Source organism: Falco cherrug, chromosome 4 (assembly GCF_023634085.1).
Source record: "Falco cherrug isolate bFalChe1 chromosome 4, bFalChe1.pri, whole genome shotgun sequence".
Taxonomy (NCBI): Eukaryota; Metazoa; Chordata; class Aves; order Falconiformes; family Falconidae; genus Falco; species Falco cherrug.
Genome location: NC_073700.1, coordinates 68,144,911 through 68,158,337, shown reverse-complemented (window position 1 = coordinate 68,158,337; position 13,427 = coordinate 68,144,911). Strand labels below are relative to the sequence as shown.

Sequence of the window (13,427 nt, the reverse complement as noted above, 5' to 3'; positions counted from 1 at the left end):
AGAAATGCAATGTCAGTCATGTTATCTCCTTTACCTGAACTTGAAGAAACGTAGTCTTCAACTGCTTGATGTACCTGAGGCTTCACACATAGGAATGGAATGTTTTTAAAGGAGATACTAAAAGTGTCAGCAAATTGAAAGTAGAGTTCCCTGTAACTGTGTTGAAAAAAAAGCTTACCATCAATGCCAATGAGCTATACTAAAGATGCAGAAAATTGCTAGAATTAATGGAGTTTCAAATGTTCTGTACATTGAAGCAAAATAAATTTCCAAAACAGAGACAGAAGCCTACTCACAAGAATAATTTTGAGATGTAAACAGAACGTTAAGACTTTCGCCTTTTGGTTTTTACAGTCTTCTCCATGTCTATCCGTGATTCTCTATACCATCTATATCAGCTTTGTCCTTCTGTCTTCTCTTACCCTCCTCTTTTCCATCTCAAAAAGTATTTTTTTCAGCTTCCTGGCTTCTGCTTTCTGTTTTCTACTCTCTAAATAGACATTATTGACAATCAAAGCATTTAAGTCACCTAGATCTACCTTGCTGCCCATATGCTTATATTCACATTAATACTCTGTGGGTACATACTCAATGACTACACACCTCTCAAGTGTTTAAGCAAGTACTAAATCTAAATGTTATGTACAGAATAGGTTAAAAGAATGCTTAACCTCTGTCCTCCAGATTATTTTACTTGTTACATGGAGTGATCAATCTAAGCAAAGAAACTACACCCAACAATTAGACTACACGTGAAGATGTATTGTGATGTAGTGGTCCAGTGCAAGATTTAGAGCCCACCGATAGACCTTGCTTGAAAAGTATATGCAAAAAGCATTGGTGGTAGAGAGAGTAAGAGGTAGCAAAATGCAGAAAGGACTCAAATAAAAAAAAAGATGTTATTAATAACCAAGAGCAGGGGAGAAATAAGCTGCCAAACAGTTAACAGGAAACAGTCTTTTTGACAGAACAACTGGCATAGGTAAAGAATAAGTGTATGTAAGAATATAACATGCAAACACTTATAACCCAAAAAACACTGTTATCAACATCAGTGAGCCATACTAGTACATAAAACACAAGAAACATTACATACATTTGTGAAAATATTCTGCCAGCCACACAGGAGTGTTACCAACTACTCAGACATGTCAACACCTCTGGATGTTGATGTTAATGGCAATGACTCCATCCTGACAGTATGCATGGAAGAGGATCTTGTGAGAAGTTTGTACTGACCATCATTCTAAGGCAGACAGTAATTTAGTAATTTAATCTCATTTACACAGTGAGATTTGAAGATGAAAATTAGGGTTTTCATTTGATCACTAATGGTACTATCTTAACTCTGGGTTTAAACAGTGAGTTCATTGTCTAAATTGATGAACAACTTTGAGTCAAGGTAAAACAAAGTACTTTGAATAAAGAAACGATGGGCTACACTGAAACAGATGAAAATAACCATAAAAAAACATTCACAAACTATAATTGCATACCATCATCTATTGCTTGATGTAGAATTTTAATTAAAAGATTGTTTAATTCCCTCCTTTTCTCCTCCCAGAACCCTACTGTAGCAAATTACAGGAACCCGAAAAATTAGTCAATTTTTTGCTTTATTTTCATTATTTAGCAGGTAAGCCTCTTTACACAGCACAAAACCATGGACTGAATGCAAAATTACTCATTTGTTCTCAAACCTCCCTATAGTACTTATGATTGTAGCTTTGGCACACTAATCAAATATATGAATAACTGCAGTAATATGGCATGATGGACACGTGAGGTGTAGGAAAACTGAGCAGCAAACCAAATACCAACTAGTTTCAAATACCCAATGTAACATCTTAAAAACTGACTTTCTTAGAAAAAGTAAAGCCTTTAAAAATCACGTTCTATTCAGATCAATTGACTTGAATTGCAGTTAGAGGCATAAAATATTGCTAAGAATTTAGCATTATGTATTTTAGAAAGACAAACAAGATAAAAATGCATAAATCATAGCCAACTACCCAGAGCGTGCAAAGTGAATTTCATTCCCTGTAGTAACATGAAATTGCCTCAAATATAAATTAAGTGACTGCACAGTGTGGAAAGGCTTTCGAGAAAATGTTACAAGTATCAAAGCAAGCCTCTGAAGCCATAAACACAGACATTCAGATACCTGGGTTCTGGCCCAGTTTTGCACAGCAAAAAGTTTCATCACAACAGATGAGCAATTCTCTTTCAAGCCCTTGTTCCAAAGAGCAGAAGCATTAAGTTCTCAAGAATTCAACAGCAGGCTAATGGCAGGGAAATATTTCTGCCTAAAACCTTAAGAGTCAGTAATCAGAAGTCTTTCAGAACAAGTGTTAGACATCTTTAACAAAAGAACAAAGAACCTGCACTATAATAAAAGAATCATAAGCTTCTTAATCACTATAGCATGAAATCACTGTTAAAAAAAAAAAAAATCAGGAAGCCTGCAGGCTCTCTGGTATAAACTGCTGTAACGGGCTTGGCTGGAAAGGAGTTCATTTTGTTCATAGCAGCCTACACGGTGCCGTGTTGTAGGTCTGGGACCAAAACAGTGCTGACAAGACAGCAGTGCTTTAGCTGCGGCTGAGCAGTGCTTCTGCAGTGTTAAAGTCTCGTGCTCTGCCCCACACAAGGAATAGGCTGGAGGTGGCCATGAGTCTGGGAGGGGACACCGCTGGGACAGCTGCCCCCAGCTGACCAAATGGATATTCCATACCATGTAATGTCACGTTTTTCTGAAGCAACCATTCCTACGGGGCTGGACAGGCATCTGTTGGCTGGTGGTGAGTGATTGCTTTTGCATCACTTGTTTCCACCCTCCATAAGCAGCTAGAACAAGGGAATAACCAACAAGGCATCTCAATTCTTTGATGGCAACCCCAATATGCAGACTCTTTAGCTTGAGCTTTATCTCAGTTGCTGCTAAAGACTGTTTTCTTTTTGGGGGAGAGGAGGAGGGCTGTAACTGGAGATATCAATACAGTTAGTAAAAGGAGGTGTTTCTAGCCCAGATAAAACTTGGTAACTAGTTCATTTAGCACTCTGTTAAGCAAGCAATCAATTCATGGAAACGAAGTAAGTCACAAGAGTGAACTTGATGGGATTTTGTCAGTTTCTGTCACCTTAAAACATTATAACCATTGATTATTAAACCCATGGATATCAGCACTGCAGGGAACGTTCCAGGAATCACAGGAAAGCAGCCTGTTATCAAGGGCCTGAAGCTGCAAAAAAGGGACGTGATTTCTGCCGAGTTCATTTTTGTGCCACAGCAGAATACATGAAACAAAAGAAACTGCCAACACTCTCTCTTTTCCAGGTCATATGCGGACCTGAAGTCCATTATTTGAAAGGAGCCCACAAATAAACATGTCTATTGAGACTGCAGTGCTCTGAGATTATCAAAATCTTTGCAGTTGTGTTAAAAAAGAACGAAAATCAGGCTCCAAGCATAGAATCATAGAATGGTTTAGGTTGGAAGGGACTTTTAAGATCATCTAGTCCAACCCCCTGCCATAAGCAAGGACACCTTCCACCAGACCAGGTTGCTCAAAGCCCCATCCAGCCTGGCCTTGAGCACTGCCAGGGATGGGGCATCCACAGCTTCTCTGGGCAACCTGTGCCAGTGCCTCACCACCCTCATTGTGAAAAATGTCTTCCTTATGTTCAACCTAAATCTACACTAGCATCTGTTCAGCCTTAAAGTTGCTGAGAGCCCAGGATTGTGCTACATGACACTTAAAAAGTGTCCTTTACCCAACCTTCAGAATGACCTATATCCAAAACAGAACTCCTCCAGAAATTTCTAATTGCATTGCAATTTCAGAAATAAATTTTCAGAACTGTATGCACAATTACAGTAATTTTCTAAGTTACAAAATGTGGTAATAGAGTTATATTAGATCACATTTAAGGGCATTTTTCTTGTCAGGTTATGTTTTGTAAAAATTATACGATGGTGTATTATCTACAGATTTACAATGTTATTGGAGCAGCATTATTTTAAATCAGGTCCTATCAATGCAAATCACCAGTGCTGCCTGGAGAGGCCACAGCTTCAACTTAACACTCTCAAGAAGCACTTGCTGTTTGAACTTACCGAGTGCATATATGTGTGAGTCAGTTATTATGGCAGAAGTGTCCAGTTAACAGTGATGGCAAATATGTGATTATTATGAATTAGATTGTAAAAACCAATAAAAGAAGAACAGCATGTTAGAAATAAAAGAAAGCAATGTCATAAGGAAAGAAGGCAGCTCTTCTCAACTGGCAAAATCAAATGATGTATTGATTTTGTTAAGGACAAAAAAGAGCCTTGCTAAAAATTCAAGTCATGTGCGTTATTAGTCATTCCAGCCAAATAACTAGTTTTTACTGTCTAGCCAAAAATTGCAAGATAGAAAAAATACCTGTGCACATTTGCAGTAAGTCATACAGTAAAATCCTATTCTCCATGTATTGTTATTAATTTTTTTAAAAAGTCTCTGGTTTCAGAGTTTCCCCATGAATCATTTACCACTGCATCTCATTACCTCATTTTTCTATCCTTTGCCCTTGATCAGTCTTGATGCGCTGGTGGCACTTGAGAAAGATGATCACAACAGACAAAATGTAATGCTTCAGGCAGAGGCAGGAAGAACACCTGCACTCGGGCATTTATTTGAGGCAGTCTCACAGATCAAGCAGTTCTGAGACTACTCTGACAAGGTCACAAGTACATTGCCAGTTTTGATTTTGTCTTACAGATATCTAATCAAAGTCTCAGACCTGTAAGGACCCATTTCTTGATTTTTGTAAAATAAAGAAGCATCTCTTCCACTCTTTCTGTATTGAGAAAACCAAGACAGACATTAAGTGAGCAATTGGTGAGCCTGGTGATCCTGCTCTTGCTTCTCTGTGCCATGCACACTGCCTCTGTGTACTTAAATTGCACCTCTGCATCACATTTTTATTGGTAAAAGTACTTCATTATCTGTTAAATACCTAGCTATTAACACTTTAACAAACACATGCTTCATGAACAGTCAGATATGCCTGCAGATCTGTCTTGTATTTCTGATTTCGGAACTTTCTATTACCATGCTAGTGTAAGCAAAGCACATGAAAGAAAATTAGTACATGTCTCCATTATGCTCATATACCATGCCTCCTCCTTAGCTCAAAAGCAGAGAGAAGTATTAAACTTAAATTTAAAAAATTAAGTTCATCGGGAACATTTTAGAGCAACAGCTATAGCACCAGAGAATCAGTTCTCCTAATCTGGAGAGCCTATTGTAAGCAAGCAGTTGTTCACCTGTCAATAAGAGTTAAATGCTGAAAAAATACACCTGGCAGGGAAGACTGGTGAGGTTGTTTTTGCTATCCATTCTGAAAAGACAAGAACAGATAAGAAAGGCGTGAGTGCAGTTAAGTGTGAGATTAGAGGCACAGAAGTTCAGCAGTAACATTAGTCCAGACAATCATTTTAAAGCAAAGGTTCTAGGGTACGAGCCTACTAAAATGTGATGAGCGGCCAATTTCCTGCTTCACTACCACCTTCCTGAATGACAACGCATCCATTCCCTATCTGTAAAATGGAAAAGTAGCATTTCCTTGCTTAATGTGTTAAAAGCAAGATCAGGTAAGCACCTTGATAATAGTGTGCCACATATTTAAATTAGTTTGGGTGCTGTGGAACTTGTTGGGGCAGCTGATGAAGACCAGACACTTCCATCAGGAAGAAAAGAACAGATGTAGCCTGAAGCAATTTTGATGAACACAAGCTCTCTTTATGCACATAGAGAAACCGAACAGAACAATCTGAGAAAATAACATAGAGCACAGACACAACAGCAACGCCCCATCCAACCCCTTCTGCCCATAGCCAAGTAACCAGAGGTAAGTTCTACAGATTTTTAATGATACCGATACAAAATGCTCCACGGTAAGACTTGCTCATGCAACTGTATTCTGCCAACAGTCCTTTGTAAGCAGCTCCTCAGGGGTGTGAGCAGAGCCAAGTACTGTGCACGGAATAGGCAGGGCACCCCAACACAGCAGGAGCCGGGTGTCCTTGCAACATGCAGAATCAAACCATTGCTCAACAGACCAACTGCCTGGTTTAGCACCTACAAGACAGCACCTTCTAACCTAGCTCCCAGCTCTCTTTGAGATCCTACAGCCACAGGAGTGGCAGCCTTGCATTGGACTTACATGTTGCTGTAAATTGATTTCTTACAATTATTCACTTTGTCTTTGTGATAGCCTCTTCAACATGAAAACATAGGTACTTCTATCATTTTTAAGCTAAACCCAAACGCTTTCAGTCTTCCCCCATGGATTACTTTGCAGCCCTCTCATCATTTTAACTGCTCTCTTCTGGAATTTCAACTGCTTCATTTCCTGTGATCTGCCTATAATCAATACATTTTTTCCTTAACTCCTGATAATACACAGCACGCCATCTAGTTTTCATGCAGTTGATAATTATTATTCAAGTAGGATCCTAATACTATTAGAAGGTTAAAGATTAAAACAACAAATACATGAAATGTTAATTTCCTTATTCATTCTCATTGACAGAGTACTCTAACATGTTTCTTTGTGATTTTAACCCCTTTAAAGCTTACTTTGTGAGATGCTGCCCTTTTTCTTCCTTCATTTTTAAAAGCTTTTTTCTTTAAATTACATTTTAATACCTCTGTGGTTTATTTTAGTTAGCCTATATCACAAAATCAGAAAGGACTAAAGAAGAAGAAAATTCTGGTCTGAATGAATATGAAAGCATATGGTAATAAGACTAATGCATTAGCTATTTTATTTTTGCAATGTTAAGCAAAACAGATTAAATACTGGCTACAAACCCATTATTCTTTGCAGAGTTTCTAAAAATGTTTATTTTCTGTTAGAAACACTTTTCACTTTGAATTCATTGTTCCTTATACAATAAAATAAAGCTGCTATTATATGAGATTTCACAGACTTCATTCAAATGAACTTTTTTTTTTTGTCAGTAATAAGAAAAGGTTTTGATGACTTTGCTTATAGGAAGAGGGTCCCTAGGTAGACAGAGGAAGTTCAGACCAAAGCCAAACAAGTTGCATTTGCTCCAAAATAAATTTCCCTGCCCCTTTAGAGCCAAACAGCCTACGTGGCTACTGTATACAGTATTTTCAAAATTGTTTTTCTGTACTTTTAACCTCATTTCCAAAGGAAGGAGCATCAGAACAATTCCAAACTTCAATGAAGCCACTCTCTTGTGAGAGCAAAGGACATGAAGTCCTTGAACAGAAAGAACAGAATAACATCAAACTTTTTCTCCTTTGAAACAAGTAATCTTCAAACTGGAGTCCACAGATGCTGAAAAACCCCTACAATTTTAATGCACTACACTTCATAAATACATTTTCAAGTAAAATAAAATCTGAGCAGTAAACCCATTAAGTACTAGTCTGAATTTACTAAAATAAAAGAATAGCAATTCTTTTCTCCAGAAGCACACACTGACCAATATAAAAACATCTTCAATGTGGTAAAAGTTTGAAGGAAAAATTTTAGAAAAGCAATACTGAAATCAGGATTCCAGGTCACAAACTGCTCTTTCCAATTTATGGATCTTCACTCTTCTGTCTATACACTCCCACTCTGGCAGTCTTTGCCCACCCACCTCCAGTATTATTACTTTAATAAATACACTTTTTGAAAGTAAGCATTCAGATTTGAATGAAACACAGAATTTGAGGTGGGCTCATATAAGTCTCGTTATTTCTCTCTCTTCCTTTCATTAAGACCATGATAAGGATTCATCATTCACAACACAATAGACCAAATCTTTCACGAAAGATCTTGACCTAAATGTCAGAAAATTCTTCTTTGCAGTACTGCAGACATAGTTAATCGATCATGCATGCAATAAAACTGTCAAAGTCATATATAAAGACTGCAATTTAAAATGGCCACAATACTCAGGATTGTGCACCATTTTTTGATGCTAAGAATTCAAAGCACATTACCAAGGGAACTAAGCGTCAGTTTCCTCATCACTAAAAGGAAGACAAGGCCTAATCACGGACACAAAGTGTACTTAATTTTCAAACCAATGCTACTAAAACGACTTAATATTGTAAGTTTAAATTTTTTGGTATTCCAACTACTGATAGTGAAATACATATAACCGACTGCAATATTTGTTTATATGACAATTATATCAGGAAATTGTCTACGTCACTTTTAAAATACACTTTTAGTTCAAGAATACTTGATGCAAGCAAGAAAGGAATTGGAACTCCCACTGAAGCCCTTCAGTTTTAAGAAACAATACTTATTGCACAGTTGTAATTAAATATAGATGGAAATAATCCTTACTGCAATGATCAAACAGCTGATGTTTTTATAATGATTCTAAACACAAAACTTGAGGAAAAGCTTACTTAATTCAAGACACTAATTAACTTAGATTGATCAGAAAAAAGGTAACTACACATCTATAGTATTTCAATCCCCCATCCCAACAATAAACTTCTTTCTTTCTGTCATTCATTCATCTGATTCTGTGTAAGTAATACAAAAAAGATTTGCAAAGTATATGCCTAATTTTAGTTGTTATTATGTATAACAAATAATCCAAAGAACTGATCTAAACCATCAGAACTTAAAAACTTCTTCAAGTCTTGGTATTGGTCAGATTTTAAGAAGCATAAAAGTTTCTTTAGCTTTATGACAAATGTTTTTTAAACAACACAAGTATAACAGTACTATTTTATATAGCAAGAGTGTTTCTCCATTTGGAGTACGGCACTTGATTTTAAAGATCTTTATGAATTTGAAAGGATTATTTTATTTTTTTGTTTAGAAAAGTCAGCTTTCTGTGCAGAAAAACATAAATATAGAATCCCTTAGGTTGGAAAAAAACTTTGAGCTAATCAAGTCCAACCATTAACCCAGGATGTCCAAGTCCATCACTAAACCATGTCCCTAAGCACCACATCTACATGTTTTTTAAACAACTCCAGGGATGGTGATGCCACTACCTCCCTGGGCAGCCTGTTCCAATGCTTTAACACCCTTGCAGTGAAGACATTCCTCCTATTATCCAATCTAAACCTGCCCTGGTGCAACTTGAGGCCATTTTCTCTTGTCCTTTCACGTGTTACCTGGGGGAAGAGACCGACCCCACCTGCCTACAGCCTCCTGTCAGGGAGTTGTGGAGAGTGATAAGGTCCCCCCCGAGCCTCCTTTTCTCCAGGCTAAAGAACCCCAGTTCCCTCAGCTGCTCCTCATCAGACTTGTGCTCCAGACCCTTCACCAGCTCCATTGCCCATCTGCGGACACGCTCCAGCACCTCAATGTCTGCCTTGTAGTGATGGGCCCAGAACTGAACCCAGTATCGAGGTGCGGCCTCACCAGTGCGTAATCACTGCCCTTGTCCTGCTGGCCACACTATTTCAGATACAGGCCAGGATGCTCTTGGCCTTCTTGGCCACCTGGGCACACTGCTGGCTCCTGTTCAGCCGGCCATCTGCCAGCATTTGAATATTTCAAAGAAAAAAATTATCTAGAAGAGATAAAATATTATATTAGTAAACATGAGCTGGAAAAGGAAAGAAATAGCCTGGATGCAGCTAGAATGTAAAGAACAAAGATAATGTCAACAGCTGAGTGACTGGGTTTTAGAAGCTATAAATATTTGAAGTCCTTCTAAGCACAAATTATACGAGCAACAACTGTCATCTTACTGCTGAGACACATCTAGGAAAACTGCAATCCTGAACATTTCATGACTTGTGATTAAATTTTATTATCTAATCCAGTAATTTAAAAAAACCTAATTCCATTATTTCCCACTGCTTTATGATGGTATGTTGATTAGCAAAGAAAGAGCCATAAAGTGAATTTGAACATAAGTTTACAATACTTTCTGTGCCAATACTAATATCCATTCATGTTAAATTATTCCCGGAGTCCAAATTAGAGGACTGAAGAGGTAACTTGCTGAGAATGTTAGAGATAGCACTTTAAAAAAAATTAAATTAAAAGAACACTTCCAAATAAAGACGCTATCCAGACATGTTTTAAATGAACAACCGTGCGGTCTTGCTTTGTCAAGTAAATGCAGTTGAAGAGGAAGCTTTAAAGTGAGACAGAACAGAAAGATGAGAGTTGTCTTTGGAAATCTGCTAAGAAGGTAAAGCAGCACTGCGCAGTAAGAGCAGATAGTCTCCAATTCACTGCCAGACTTCCTTGAAGGCTAAGTTCAAGATGTCATTTAGATGCTAGAAACAAAACAAATACTTGCCTAGATTTAATGCTTCTCTCAATAAATGCCTTCCCGTTTCTTCAGAAAACACAAAAACTTACATAATCATAAAACAGTTCTCATTTGCCCAAAAGTACATTTTACTTGCAATTTGCATTATAATCTTAATTTCTCCTGACACTATTGTTTTTAAACACTCATCACAAATTTGATACAGAACCAAATTTCCAGGTATTTTTCCAAAAGCAAGTGATTTGCACTGCTCTGTTAACAATATAAAACCAAAGGAAAGAACTTTGTAACCCTACACACCCAAGTGAACAGATTTCTAACATGAGCAAAGGCTAAACTGCGCTTCTGGTTGTCCGAGATTTTTCTTTTTCTTTTCCTTTGTGTTTCCAGCAAGTTCCATTCTCTACATAACTAAGATCTTGCAGAAATCCCAATTAAATAATAATTTAAGAAAATAGACAAAAAAACTAGGATTCACTGCATACAGCCTAAGAAACCTTGACATAGACTTGCACTTTTTCACTTTTGCTATTCAGGCAGAGCCTGCTAAATTTAAATCATGAAGAGTTTGGTTTATTCCTGCTTAGTACAATAAACATCATCCTTACAGTCTCTACTCAGTGATGATAGTCCAAGATCCAAATCAATTCAGTTTCCCCGAGTTCCTAATAATACTGAAGAGATCACTTCTGTACAACCCAATGATACTGAATTAACCCATTCAAAACCCAAACTGTAATCACAGAGAGGGACATCTGTGCTTTGAGTTAAAATTAAATATATCTACACAGACATACATTTATCAATTAGCACCATCTAGTGGGGTCAGTACAATTTATGTAATATGAGAAATATGTAGCTCACCATTCTGTTTTTTCTACATCCTGTGCAACATGTTATGATATAGCACAGGTCAAACAATTAATAAAATTCAGATGTTAAAAAAACCCCAAACCAACCTCAAAGTCTCTCATTTTAATTCATAACATTATGTTATTCCACTATAAATCACATGGTAAGAAAAATACTGACACTGAAATCTGCACAAACATACGTACAAAAATTTATTGACAGGAAGAAAAAAAAACACCTTCTAGGCATTCATACACAGGCAAAACACAACTACAATTTAATTACTATTTTCTATTTTTACTCTTCTGTTCCCCTACCACACACCTCAAGAAAAATCCACCACTCTTCAAAAGGAGCTACTCTGAAGCATGCAAATATTGAAAAAAACCTTCTATTTAAAGTCTCCATCAACAGAGCAGAATTCTGCTGTAAACACAATTTTTGCTAAAAATGGATGAAAGTGTCACAAACACTGGATCACAACCCAAAACACTAATAAAATCACAGATTAAATACTTCTGAAATTTTTGAAGTAATTAATTTAAAAGAGGTCACCATTAACAAAACCAGATCCTAAGAATTAACCATACTAACTTAAGCCATTTCTCAAATATGAAATCTAGAAATTTAGTCAGTTTTACATTAAGAACTGTATGGATTTAAGTCGAGCAAACGCTGAAGAATTTCATATGCAAAAGCTAACAGTAGCAAACACACCACCCCCACCCCATTCATCAACCATATGCAAGAAAGACTCACAAATAAAAAGCAGCAGCACATGAGGGTGCCTAAATTCAACAGGTAAAACCCCTATCAGCCTCTGTCAACAGTCTGCCTGCTTACAGTCCAGGTAAAAAACAAAGCACAACCAATTAATCACTAAAATTAAGTACGTGCTTAAGGATATTAGGACAAGTCACGAGTGTGAAATTAAGCACTTCCTTAAATGCTCTTTAATGAAGCTATGGTCATGAAAGCAAAGAACACCTACAAGGTGATGGATTGCATTCAGATCTTCCCTGGTTTCTAAAAAAGGTGATTAACAGCACAACTTTCCAAACTGGTCACAATAAATCAAGTGGAATTTGGAAAATAAGGGACAGACACCTCTCGGCTGAAATCTCAGTCCTAAAGTGAATATGTAAAACAAAGTTGTGAAATCTTAAAAAATAGGTAACAAAATTAAAAAGCACTTTATGGTGGTTAGTAAAGGAAGATCAGAATTCTGTTCTTTCCTACTACACTTGGCACTAGGTGAAAGTCAGTTTTATTTTGGTTTGTGGAAATAACAGTAAAAGTGGGTGAAAACCCAGAAAAATAGAAATATGGGGAGAAAATATGTAGACCATGGGGAAAGAAAATTAAGATCAATAAAAATCAGCAGTGGAAGACCTGCGGCGAGTAGTTCAGAAGTCACAGAATGTAAGAACAGAAGATGCCAAGGCCTGCGCAGTACAGCCAGGTGCCAGGCTGCAATTGAAACTAAATGGAAATCAAAACAAAGAGGGTCTTATAAATTAATACCAACAAACAAGATTTATAGTAAGAATTTTAATTTAAAAAAAGATGAAGACAGCACCTGAATTTTATTTAAAAGGATAGAGATGTGTTAGGAGTAAAATGGCCCAAATATGTACAACCAGGTAATTACAGTATGTTAATGAATATAACTAATTCTCACCCTCCCCTGCAGAGGATGGAGAAACACCAACACTGAAGTGGAATGTGTGTTCTAGGATAAAGAGGAGTATGAAAAATAGTGACAAAATATTGGAAAAAAAAATGCAGTAATTTAGGAAAGATTTACTGCCATTTCCCCATACCTTCTCAGACCACTGCACTTCAGCCTTTTCCACTAAATCATCCAAACATGCAAACCCATTTTACAGGAAGCCTCAAATCAAAGCAAACATATTAATTTCTTTTTATATTGGAAGGGGCAACACAGATGTATTTGTACAGGTGTACAAAATCACAGCAATGCCATATCTTTAAATTTTGGAAAGCTGGTAGAAAACAGCAGAAATTGCCTAATGACAGAGGAGACAACAGTAAGATAAGGGAGTTGTATTGGCACTCCTTCTGTTATAAAAAAGAATACCGAGATAAGTTGAGTACTTTTATTCTTCAAGAAATAAGGATCTATGAAAATACAGATCAGTGATACAGAAGTATCAACTACTGGAACGCCAAGAGATTTCCTCAGTTTCCAACCAGGAGCCATCCCCCAACCCCATTTTTTCAAGTAGGATGCAACCAAAGCATTAGCCAGCATTAACTTCACCTGATCTACACTGAATATGAAACCAGC

The 13,427-nt window shown here is 37.0% G+C and overlaps 1 protein-coding gene across 3 annotated transcripts in view; it reads right to left on the bottom strand.

The window, feature by feature from the left end:
- MPP7 (MAGUK p55 scaffold protein 7) overlaps positions 1-13,427 on the bottom strand; it is a 157,585-nt gene that overhangs the window by 75,203 nt on the left and 68,955 nt on the right. The window lies entirely within an intron of this gene.